At 62.3% G+C, this 12659-nt stretch overlaps 1 long non-coding RNA gene across 2 annotated transcripts; it reads right to left on the bottom strand.

The window, feature by feature from the left end:
* Positions 1 to 272: 272 nt before the first annotated feature.
* Positions 273 to 10824, bottom strand: LOC135575398 (uncharacterized). 2 transcript variants are annotated; one of them, XR_010466064.1, is made up of 2 exons: positions 10639 to 10824; positions 273 to 2614 (listed from the first exon to the last, which is right to left on the bottom strand). It is a non-coding gene; the product is annotated as an uncharacterized LOC135575398 (long non-coding RNA). The 2 variants fall into 2 exon arrangements; XR_010466063.1 differs by having other exon boundaries at positions 3669 to 10824.
* Between the last annotated feature and the right edge of the window lie 1835 nt (positions 10825 to 12659).

Below are 12659 nucleotides of genomic sequence, written 5' to 3' on the forward strand. Positions count from 1 at the left end.
GCAGGGAGAGCTCCCAGCTCCAGCCGCTGCCCGGGATGCTCACACTGCCCAGCAGCAGCAGGGATGTTGCATCAGTTCCCTTTGCAGGAGCACGGCAGGGCTGGGAGCTGAGGGGGACATACAGAGGACATTGCAGGAGGGAGACAGCAGCCCCTGGGGCTGTGCTCCATAGGCTGCTCTTGTCCCTCCTTTCTGCCCCAAACTGTGCTGGCACCAGACCATAGGGTCCCACCCTGCCCTCAGCCCCAAAGGACCGGCCAGGACAGAGTCACTCAGGAGTCGAGACCTTTATTGACCCCGGGGTGGCTCGGTGACATGTGCAAGGACATCTGCACACCAGCCACATCCTCTTTCAGTGAGCAGTGACCCATGGGGACATCTGTCAGCCCCTGGTGTGGGGCACCTGTGTCTGGCTGGGCTGGGCTACCCACCTCTCTGTGTTTGGGGTAGCCAGGAGGCTCCCACTTGCAGCCCCCCCGCCCCGAGGCCCCTTACCTCGGTTACCGGCTCATCCACAGGCTGCGGCTCCCCATGGGATGGACCATCTCCAGCCGCCAAGCCGTGGCCTCAAGAACAGTATTTCCAGGAATCCCCAACGTAGCGCCTAAGGGATTCCTGGGAAAACTGGACCCTGAGGGCACGGCGACCTGGGCTCTCTGCCAGCCCTGCACGTCCTCGCCACTGGCCAGGCTCCGCGTGTGGCTGATGGTGCTGCCACTGCCACGTCCCTGCTGTCCCCCCGCTGCACAAGGCTCCCACGTTTCTGTGCAGCCCCTCCTGCTGGTGCCCAGCACTGGGCTGGGAGTCCCGAGTGAACATGGGGTTCCCTCTGCTTCAAGGAGAAACCGCCCCACCCTCCTCTCCCGCCTTGCTCTCTGCAGGGATCGGGAGCTTTGAGCTGAGCCCTTTCCCGTAGCCAGGGCTCAGCTCTCCTTGTGTCACTCGTTCCAGCGGGTGGGGGTCTCGGAGGTCCCCAGGGTGTGCAGTTCCTCCCTTCCCGAGCTACAGTGCTTCATCTCAGACTCCCAATTGACCAGAGATGCAGCACTGCACCTTGGGCTAGGAGACATGGACGAGTCCGCAGTCTGGTGTCTGGCTGGTGTCTGTGGGTCGTGCTGTGGCAAGGCTGTGTGTCTGTCTGCCCCACTGGGTGCAGGCAAAGAGCTCTCCCCACTCCAGGGCCATGCGCCTGCATCCCTCATGCCCACCCCACCACGATGGCAGGACGGACCTGGGCTCGGTAGCTCAGCCTGGCCCCTGTCTCTGCAGGAACAGAGACAGGGACAGATGGGAGAAGGTTCTGCATCCAAATCCATGTACTCCTCCTCAAGAGCCAGTACAAGGCTGGATGAGAGGGTGAGGGTGACAGGAGTCCCCCCAGGGCCCAGCGCTGCCCCCCAGCAGGGCCAGGACACGCCAGGGTGGTGTGGGCCTGTGGGTATCACCCAGCACATCCCTCCCTGCCCTCTGCCCCTTCCCTGCCCCAGGGGATGAAGAGCATGTGAAAGCTCCTGCTGTCCCTCCCCACTCTTGTCCCTGTCCCCCTCAGAGGAGAGCCCGCAGCTGGCTAGCACCTGTGGGAAGGCTTCAGCCTCAGCTTCCCAAGCTCGGACATCAGCCCGATCAGTTCTCGCGGTGGCAGGGCTGAGCTCAGCCCTTCCCATGGGCAAGGACCAGGGCCTGTGACAGGGATGCTCTCTGGACCTTCACCCTCGGGTCCGGACAGGCTTCAGCCCATCCAAACCCAAGGGCAGGGACCTGGGGGGAAGCAGGAGGAGAGGGAGGGTGGAGGGAGCAGCTGAGTCCAAAAATGTCTTTTGCAGGCAAACACTAACATCCTGAGCAGAGCCGAAACGTGATAAACAGACCATCTATCACAACCGCGTCCTGCTGCCGGGCCCCGGCAGCCACGATGCTCCCAGCAGCCTGACAAGAAGCAGATGGTGCATCTCCGGAGTGAGCTCCTGCATCCGGCACCAGCCCCCCCGCCGGGTGCACCCAGCTGGGAACTGGGGCAGAAACCCCCCCATGTAATGTGCTGAGCTCCCACATCTTCTGCCCCTGGTTCTTGGGAGGAAAGAGCAGGGAAAAGAACCCCGTGGTGCCCTGAGCTTGCAGCATCCATCAGTCGGGAGCGAGGTTTGGGAGTAGCCTTGTCTGCTGTCGGGTGATCTCCAAACCAGCCCCAGCAAAGTGTGGGAACAGCCACAGAGACCCAGAGCCAGGGGAGGTGCCGCAGGGACCCTCGTGCCACCCCACACCTGTGCAGGGCCCCTGCCCCACTGCCAGCCCCACTGGGCAGCCCCCGGCCCCCTGTGCACCCCCAGAACGGGGTGGCAGTGCTGTTGGTGAGGAGCGATGAGGCGCTGCCGCCTGCACGGGAGCGGCCCTGGGAGCCATCCCCCTCCTGTGTGGCTGGACAGTGGGACAGGGACAGGCCCACAGAATGCAGCTGCCTGTGCCCAGGGAAAGCGCAGGCAGCGGTGTCCGTGTGGGCAGCACGGCTGGCATGCCGGCTCTGCCTGTCCCTCGCCGCTGGCCATGTTCCTGGGGTTGCACAGTCACCGTGTGCCTTTGGCAGCCTCCATGTCCCCATGGACTCCCACAGCTGAGCCTGTAAGACACGGAGGGTGGCAGTCAGTGTGGCAGTCAGCGTGGTGGTGCAGAGCCGAGCGGAGACTGGTGTGCAGCCTCCTTTGGTCCTTCCCTGGGCAGCTGCTATGGGGCCCCCATGGGTGCCCAGCACCCCATGGGACTGAGGACAATTATGCCAACAGCTCCGTGCACCCAAGAAATCCCATGGCAGCCACTCAAAGGCCTCCCTTTGAGTGCTCAAAGGCACATGTGCTCAAAGCCCAAGGGCGTGGGGCACGTTCTCCTCTTCCAGGGGTGGCTGTCAGTAGCCCTGCAGTGGCACCCGGGCCTGGCTTCTGTCTTCCCCCTGCCACCATCCTGACCTTGGTGGAAAAGACAGGACGGAGCCTTCTCTGCCCCATGGTGCAGGGCTGGGACAACTCAGCTGCCGTCCCCAGGGAGGTGGGAGCAAGAGAAGAAACGCCAAGAAAGGCTGCAAAAATGTGCCAGACTGCACATCCAGAAGGGTTGGAGGCAAAACATTCACTGGGGCTCGCATGGCCCTGGCCAAGGGGAGGTCTTGCAAGGGCGAGTGGCACCCCTACCCTCCCTCCAAAGTCCCCATCACGTGTCCCCACAATGGGGCAAAAAAGCCAGTGCTGCAGGGCCTGTCCTTTCCCCTCTCAGTGTCCTTTCCCTCTCTCTCCACTCTCAGTTTTGTCCCCGTTTCCCAAGGAAAGGAGGCTGCCACCAGCGTGCCATGGTGCTGCCACCCTCTGCTCCCCAGCACACACATTGCTGCTCGGGGACCTCTGCACTGGGAGACACCAGGGTCCCCTGAGCAGTGCCTGCCAGGAGCAGAGCTCATCCCCTCACCCGCGTGGATGTGAACATGCTACAAAAGAAGAAACCAGAATAACAGACAGCTTGACTCCTTGTCCTGCTGAGGCTGGGGTGCCACCAGCTGCCACCACATCCCATGGCCGAGGCTCTCCGGAGGGTGCACAGCGTGCACGACCAGGACAGTCCCCCAGCTCCTTCCTTGGTCACACCAGTGCTGCCTGTCATTGCCCCTGCTCCGACCCGCTGCTCACCTCCAGCCTTTGCCTTTACCGAGCCGCTGCCCCGCTCGCCCGCCCTGCCGCCCGTGGGTGCCCGGAGATGGGAGCCGTGGCCGAGCTGCCTCCCCGGCGGTGCGGGGCTGAGTCAGAGCTCGGCCCTCCCCGCGGTTACAACACAGCGCCCTTTCCCCTCTCCAGGCCGGCCGCCGCTGCAGGAAATGTCCTTTTTTAATAGCATTTGGGATTTGTTTCCTCCTTGAAATTCCCCAGCCCCACGCAGCCAGCCACAAGGACAGAACTGGGCTTTTGAGGGAAGCCTGAACTCCCCGACTCCGCCGAGAGTGGCTTCAGGCTGCTGGGTGATGCTCAGTGCTATGTGGGTACCTTTTCCTCTCCTCCTGGCCCCCAAAATCTCATCTTCACCAGCCACCGGGGCTCCAACCCTCCCCAAGCTGAGCTTTGATCCAGCTCTGGTCATCAGCTACCCAAGCAGCCCTGATGTCGCCTCCCGCTGCCTGAGGGACTCATTGCTGGGTGACACTGAGCAAGGTAAATCCTGCCCAAAGACCACCCCCAGGTGCCCCCTCCTGGGTGGTGAGGGCTGGCACGATGGAGGGGAACGTGCTTTTGCTGGGCAGACTCACTCAACTCTATAGAAATTTCAGGGACTGACCCCAGCGCAGGTTCTCCTGCCTGTTGGGTGTCCCTCGCAGGCAGCAATCACACAGGGATGCTGCTCGCTCTTGCCTTGGAGCACAAGCTGGTGGCAGGACAGCTCCAACGCGCCTTCCCAGCGGGGCCTTCCAGCTCCCCCAGCACCTCCATCCCATCCCCCAGCATCGCCATCCTGTCCCCCATGGACCACAGTGGCCTCTGCAGAGGAGAGGTGCCTCCTCTCGCCCTTCCTCCCTCCCTCGCCAACACTGGTATTAAATCAAAGGTTTATGAGAAAATGGTGGGGCCAAGGGAGATCCTAATCTGGTCACAGGCTGATTAACCCCGAGTTCAGGCTGAGGTCCTGATGCTCGGCTATAAATAGCTCTGCCTTCCCTTTCCCATCCTCCTGCCGGGGCTGCGGCGTGCCTGCCCTTTTATGGTCAAAAAGGCAGATTTGGAGACCGAGCGGCCCCCATCTCCCATGCTGGGGGCGAGCCAAGGGGGCCCAGGGGGATGCTGCTTTTTCTCTCTGGGTTTTGCTGGGATAAATTATAATGCCAAGAACAAAGGAGCAGGTTTGGGGGGCTGAGAGCAGGGGACGGGTGCAGAGGGGAGAGCGCATCTGGTTTGTGCTCCTTCCTCCCAGGCAGGCGCCTCCTCTCTGGTGCCAGAGGGAAGGAGAAATTGCCTAATTTGGTGTCTCTGTGTAGAGCCGGGCTCCTCCACACCCCATTTGTATTGCAGGTTGGTGACATGGAGGAGATGGCAGGAGGGAGCCCAGGGACAGGTGAGGCCTCTGCCACCTCTGCCCTGCAAGCATAAGATGACATCTCCCCATTTGTCACCCTGGGAAAGGGGACAAACTCTGCTGTTCCCGCTTGGCCACCACCATGCCCAGTCCTGTGTCACCATGCAGGACCCATGCGTTCCTGCAAAGCCACCAGTACTGGCTGCTATGGCGAGGGGCTGAAACCCTCCAGCGATGCCAAAGCCTGGCTGAGGGGTGAGAAAGAGCCTCTGGAGGGGCAGGAGTGGCGGGAAAGGGTTCACAGCTGGAAGAAGCATGGCTGAGGAAGAGCCGAGGCACACGGCAGCCCGGTCACTGCCTTTCTCACGGCCTCGGCTCTTCCCCGCTGCCCCAAGCCTGTCAACCACCGTCTCCCCATCCTCGGCTGGTTTCCTCTTCCCAGAGCTGCCTCCCCCTCTCCAGGGCAGTGCAACCCCAGGCCCCCTCCCCAGGGATTTTTGGGGTGCGGGGACCCCATCAGCAAGGACTAGTGGCCACCGGCCCCACTGCTGGCCCCGGGGCATGCGGAGCGTGGGAGCGGGTGCCGGCAGCAGCCCTCCTGCTCTGTTTACACGCCACATTCCCGGTCTGGAGGAAGCGGTGCAGGGGCGAAGTCCCAGCGGGGACAAGCCATCACGTCACCAGCTTCCAGTCCTCGCTGGGGAGGGCTGGTGGGAACCCAGAGCACCGCGGGGAGAACTTTCCACCAACACTGTTCCCAAGCAGTGCCGGGCAGCTGCTCCAGCATCCTCCTTGCTCTCTGGGCTCTGCTCCTTGCCCTGCTGTGCACGGCTCCCAACCAGAGCTGGCTGGAGGAGCTGGCGGAGGGGACACTCGTATCGTGGTGGACAGGAGCTCACACGAGGCCAGCAAAGAGCCGGAGCGGGCAGGGAGCAGCCATGGGGTGGCTGGAGCTCATGAAGCTGCCAGCGCTCTCAACTGCTTATCCAGGCTTTATCACCTTATCTCTGCTCCAGCAATGGGGAGGGGGATGGGGCTGCATGTGCAGCATCGCCTGGACATGAGAGGAGCCCAGTTTGTAAATCACCTCCCACACAGGCCCCAGCTTTCCCAGCCCTGCCTGCTGCCCACCCAGCCGAGCAGGGAAAGACGCTAAAAAAAATGCCCTAAACAGGTTGAGCTCCCAGCAAGCAGGAGATGAGATGTGGAAGAAAATCAAGCACAAAAGTTACACCAGGGCTGATAGGCGGGTGGTTTCCCTGTAGCACCCACAGGGGTGAGTGGTGCAGCTCCTCTGCTCGGGTGCAGTGAGGATCATGGGGGCTGCAGGTGGGGAATGATAAAAATGAAATTTAGAAAGTAATGGTGGAAAGGGAGAGGTAAAAGAAAGAAGGGCAAACCTGTGGTGAAGGAACCCAGGTAAGAAGGGCAGGCTGGAAGAAGGAGACGTTGCCCTTTGTACCAGCAACCAGCGAGTCGGTCCCGCAATGGGCACCGCTTTGATGTGTTGACCACCACAGAGCATCTGCCCCATGCACAGCATGGCAGACCCCACATCCCCATCCCCTGTCCGCTGCTGTCCCTTGGCAAGGGAAGCTGCTCATCCAGCTCCCAGCAGAGCTCAGCCCAAGGACAGGTGGTGCCGTTCTTCACCTCCTGGTCCTCTGCTGCCCACCAGGACAGGGCAGTCCTTGCAGAGCTGGAGAGATGTGCTTTTTACCAGCGGTCTCAGGATGAACCCGTGGCTGCCTGCACTCTGCCAGCTGGCACCCGCAGACCTGCCAGCACATCCCACCTCCCTGTAGCTGCTGGGGAAGGGGCTTGAGAGACCTGTCACACCCCCATCCCAGCACAGCCTCGGAGCTGGTTCGCAGGGGCAGATTGCTGGGGCAGACATACTGCACTGCCCGGAGCAGGATGGTGCCCTGCAGAGCTGGCTGTGCCCCGGGCAGCCCCACCAGCACGCTGACCATCTCCAGTGCTCCACCACTGCACGGTTCCATGTTTCCCTGCTCCAGCAACAGCGGGACAGGATAGACATTGATGCTCAGAGCTCCTGCTTCAGTGTCCCACATCAAACAGGGCCTTGGCAGGCTGGCCGCCTCTCACTTAGCCCTCTCATACACATCTGCTCACCTGCCCAGCTGGCAGCCGCACAGTGTGCACCTCATGCAGGCACAGGGGGCTTGCTAGCCCTTCAGAAGCCCCCTCCTCATGCCCAGAGGCAGCGTGACTGTCACCAGCTTGTCCACCAGCACAAAGCAGCTTTGTCCCTCACCTCCACCCAGCAGTGGGAGGATGCTCGCTTGCAGCAGCCGCAGCCCAGGTGCTGGAGCCCAGCCCTGCGATGGGCTCCTGCCACGCTGCTCTGCAGAGACCAGCTCTGCCCCGATGCCACTGCTGGTCCCAGCCCTAGGATGTTGCTGGCGTGGCTTTCCACAGCCACGTCTGGTCCGCGCTCAGCTCTGCCAGCCACATGGGCTGAGTGTGCAGCGGGGATCTGGCTGCCGCTGCCGGGAAGGGTCCCTGTCTATCCCTGGGGCAGCCCAGGGCATGCATTGGCCCCTGTCTCTGCCCAGGCTCGTGCCACTGGGGTGTGGAACAGAAAAGCCCGGTCCCCTCAGGCAGCTGTGTCCCTGGCTCTGTGTGAGGTCTGACTCCAGCCTCTGCCCTGTGCCTCCATGCCCATGGTAGGTGAGCCTGGCCCTGCATCTGCTTTCCCTGCCCTGAGCCGAAGGGACAGGTAACCTCGAGGGTATTCCTGGCCAGGGGCCCCCTAGGTGGCTCGCAGGGGAAGAGGTGGGGGGGGCATGCTCCCCTGCAACCTCCCTGAGCCCAGCTGGTGGGTGCTGCTGCTGGGCAGACACAGCCCCAGCTCACCGGGACATCCCCAGAGCAGCATGTCCCCACTGCCCCAGGAGCAGCCAGAGCCAGGTGAGGAGGCAGGGCTGAGATGAGCCCTGTGAATGTACCTGGTCCTGGGCAGGCAAAGGTGTTAGGGGTTCAGGAGCAGTAAGTGCTCCACCAGCACCCACCGGCCTGTAGCCAGAGGAAGTGTGTTGGGCTTCATCCCCCCCGCAGCTGGAGCCTCCCCTGTGCAGGATCTTGCCTCCTCTGTGTGCTCCTAGTCAAGGTCAAAGGATGGTGAAATAGCTCCAGAGCTCAAATTTCCAGCCTCTTGCCTCATCGCTCACTGCTCCACTCCGGCTTGCTCATGAAGATGAGCTCTCACTACTTCTGCCCCACACAGGTTAGAGTGCTGGGGCTGCCTCGGGGAGCCCGCTGGGGTCCCCAGCTCAGCGCTCAGCCCCCCGCACTGCCCGTGCTCCTGCCTGCCGGCTGCCTGTGCCGTGTGCTGCCCACACGCCTGCCCGCTGCTGGCAGGAGCCCTCGGTGCCGGGAGGCGCAGCGTGCCGCAGGCTGATGCGATAGCGCACGGCAGCCCTGGTCACCAGCAGCCACGCAGGCAGCACCACTGGGCACTGGCTGTCCCAGCTCAGCCCTGGGAGAGGAGGAGCAGTGGGATATTGGGGATAAGCAACGACAGGTTTCACTGGGGATACAGAGGAACAAGCCTCAGAAAAGCCTGCTGGAGAGCAATGCTGGCTCTAGGATGGAGAAGGAGACTGAGAAAAGCAAAGGCAAAAAAAAAAACCCTAATCATCTCCAGACTACCTCTTGACAAGCGTGGAGGGAAATGCCACTCTATCCAGCAGCCACCCAGAGCTGCAGCCTGTCTAGACACAGCCTTCCCTGAATTCCTGCTGATAACTGCTTGGGAAATCTTTGGCGGAGGCGTTTGCCTGTGTTTTTTGGAAATAAACTCCTCTCCTGTGGGCCGCAGCAGGGGGGTGATGGCGTTGTCCTTTGGCAGGGCACCCTGGCCAGTGCACAGGAGCCAGGGGGCTGGGGCAGGTGCAGGCAGGCTAATCCTATGCCAGGGACACTGCTGCTGGGATGGGGACACAGGCCATGTCACACCGGTGTCTTGCTGTCCCCATGTACAGCATCCCAATGCCGAGATGCCACAACTTCCCTGGGACCAGCCAGAGACAGTGGGAAGCCCTTGAGGCACAACAGGATAGGGACAGACCTGGACCACGGTGGCCACAGCTGCCCTGAGTGGTTACAGTGCCCTGGTTCATGTCACTGTCCCTTTGCAGAGAGCCACACGGCCCACACAGAAGCTTGCACGCCCAGGGATGCTATTGTGCCCTGGCTGGAGCCCTTGTCCTTATGCTGGACCTGAGTGACGGCTGGTGGTTGTCCCTGCGGTGGTGGGAGCTGCCGTGCAGAAGAAGGAGGTGAAGGGACATGGCAGCTTACTGCCATATGCCTGCTGAACACCGTGTCCCCAGGTGACCTGCTGGGAGGGGACAGCCACTGCCAGCACTCTGGCAGCGGAGGGACTGTGCAGAGCCAGCCATAACCCCAGCAATGGCAGCACCGCGTCCTACAAGGGATAGGCAGAGAGGAGGCAGGACCGGGAGAGCCTCGGGGAGCCCTTGCAAGGCCTAAGCTCAAGGTTGTCTGTCCTCTCATGCCACATGGGGCTGGCAGCCCTGCCCTCGCCTGCTGCACACCCTGTGCCCTCCCCACTGGCCCCGTGGCTGGGCCAAGGCTCAGCTCAGCTCCCACAGGGTGACCACGTTCGGCAGCTGCTGCTGCAGCCCCAGGGGATGAGGACGGGGCAACCATTCACCCAGCAAGCGACGGAGCTGGGGAAAAGCCGGCGCCTGGGAGCATGACCGCAGTGCCAGCTGTGTGCCACGGCCAGAGGGACAGAGTGAGACAGTGGCACAGGCTGGGCTGACCAAGGATGCTCTCAGTCAGCTGCAGGATGCTCTCAGTCAGCGTGAGTGTACTGGGTAGGGTGGCTTCAACACCCTGCAGGTCTCCAGGATTGAGCCCCATCCCCTCCCCAGCCTGTTTCCTCCAAAAAGTGGCAGCAGCACATCTGGCCAGAGGAGCTGATTGAACAGCCCATGGCCCCTGCTGAGCTGCGAGCCTGCCCGCCCAAGCTTGCCTCTGGCTTCCCGTTTTTTCCATCCTACATGCACACAGAACAGAAAGCAGTTCCTTCCCCAGCCCCAGGAGGGCCCTTCCCTGCCTCCAAAAATTTGGGCGAGCCCCATCAAGCCCCTCTCCCAGAACCAGAACAGAGCTGTAGGGACAGATTCTGGGGAACCTCTTTGCTCGGGACGCCCTGGCCTCGAGGCGACTCTGGCCACTCCTTGCCAACTCCGTGCCCAGGGGGTTTCCCTGCCAGCACTCCATGGCCATGGTCCGCTCGCCTCCTTCCCTCTTCGGGCAGAGTGGCCACGCACTCTGGACACCCCTGGCACTTGGGACACCCCTGCCAACCTCTCCACCACCAGCTGGGCTGAGAATCCCACATCAGGCAGAAGGGGATGCTGGTGGAGCTGCACTTTCCCCTGCCTCCTGCCTGCCTGTCCCTGCCCACGGCAGGCACTGGGCAGCGCAAGAGCACTCACGCTCCTGGGGAATCTCAGCATCAAGCACCCCCCATCCCCGCTACCCCACGCACCGAGCGCTCCCGCCCGCGCGCCCGCCCGCTCTCCATCCATGGGCACCTACCTGCCGCCCCACACCTGCGGTGGGGCACCGTGGGGACATGGGTATGCACCCGCCACCTCCTCCTGGCACATTAAAACCAGCCACTGGGACCCCGACGCTGCCAGATGGGGTTTTTTAAGCAGCTGGCATGGGACCCCTCGACGAAAACTCCTTCCAGGCTGCTCAGAAGCTGGAAAACCTTTTTCTTTTTACCTTATATGAGCTGCAGGAGGAGGCCAGGCTGCCGACGGGCACCGCTGTCAGGGGCGCCGAGGGGATCCATTGGCTGGGGTGCCGTCACGTGGCCCCGCCGCCGCGACCCGCCGCCGCGCAGCCGAGTGTTGCTTTTACCCCCTAAGGAAGGGCTGCTTGACAATTTTCATATTTCTTCTAAATTTGGAGATTTCAGACAATGCTGGGAGGCTTGGCTCGGGATGCCAGAGGCCCATGTGGAAGTCATTAAGTCGGAGAGGGGGAGCGAGGGAAGGAGGGCTGGGGGGAGCGGGGGGAGGAGAGCGGCCAGGGCTGCGCCGGCTGCCAGCGACGCGCCTGGGAACCCAGGCCATCCCGCCCGGAGAAAGTTGTTTGCAATAACTGACTTCCTCCCGGCCCCCGGACCGCGAACAGGGGGGACGCACATCCCACCGCCGGTGGGGCGGGGGTCTGGTGGGGCAGGCTGGCTGTGGGACCAGGGAGCGTCTGTCCCACCGGCCACGGGAAGGAAGCGAAGATGCTCCCTGGCCTGGCTGGAGATGGCTCGTGATTCCCATTACTTTGAAAAGCTCCATCTGGGCTGGGAAAAAAAAGGCATTTTGGCAGACACGGAGCTCTCTCTGGGCTGCCCGTGTGTGCAGGGTGAGATCCCTAAGTGCTAGTGGGGCTGGGACCCCCACGGTGGTGCTGAGGCCAGGGCTGCAGGGCTGGGTGCATGTGGCACCTTTCCCAGCATTTTAGGAGCACGAGGAGCCAGTGTGGGAGCTCCATCACCACCGGGCTGCGTCAGCCCCGGCCCCTCCCGGCCCCGCGTGGACCATGAGTCCATGTACGGCATCCAGCCGGCACTGGGGCCCCGGTAATGAGCAGCCAGTTGGCAGCTCCGGAGGGAAACAGCCGGCATCTAAGTGCCTTCCATCCTCCTGCACCGGCTGTCACTTCTGCTCCAGACGTTGCCACTCTGCCCTGGGCCCCTGCGGGCGATGTGGCTGTTTGCAGGGCTGTGCTGGGCCCCCCCGGCAATGGAGCTGGGAGCAAGCATAGCTCTAAAGGAGAAGGAAACCGCTGCTGCAGGGTCCTCTGCAGCAAGAATAACCAAGGGAGCAAGGCGGGGGACACCAACAGCTTCTCCTGTGGGTTTTCCAAGGTGGGAGGCAAAGGGCTGGTTTGCAGGGTCTCATGCCCTGAGATGTGCCCTGACTCATGAGAAGGAGCTCGATCCTGAACCACGCACAGGCACAGCAGCAGTGGCTGCTGAGCACTCTGGTGGCTGGGGACATGGATACGCTGCCCCAGCCTTGACGGGGACAAAAGTGGAATAAGAGTTTAGCAGCCATGGTACCAGGCTTTGTGTAGGGAGTGTGGAGTGCTTGGTGTCCCTCCTGCTTCCCTCTAACTTCTGCACAATCTCAGCACTGAAGGCCCTGCGACAGGAGCCAAACGTCCCTGCAGCACCTCTGCGTCCCCTCCAGGACACCCATCCCACACCGGGACCATAGCTGGCCGCCAGCCCCCTCTCCCCACTAGCCCTACACACTTGAGAAACAGGTGGCCACCAGCCTAGCACTGCTCTGGGTGGGTGCAGGCATCCATGGAGGGTCAGGACTGAAAATGAAGCCTGATTGCCCACAGCTGGCAGGGAGATGGGTGCTCAGAGTCATTCAGCTCACCTGGGGGAGATGAAAGAAAGCAAACTGGCCGAGCTAGCTCTGAACTGGCTGGCCTGGAGAAACACCCACCGCTGGAAGGAGGGACTGTGGCCAAGTTGCTTCAGGAGTTAAAGAGGTGAGGAGGAGAGGCAGAGGCTGGGCAGGCTGCTGTGGGGCACG

This window comes from Columba livia, chromosome 14, assembly GCF_036013475.1.
Source record: "Columba livia isolate bColLiv1 breed racing homer chromosome 14, bColLiv1.pat.W.v2, whole genome shotgun sequence".
NCBI lineage: Eukaryota > Metazoa > Chordata > Aves > Columbiformes > Columbidae > Columba > Columba livia.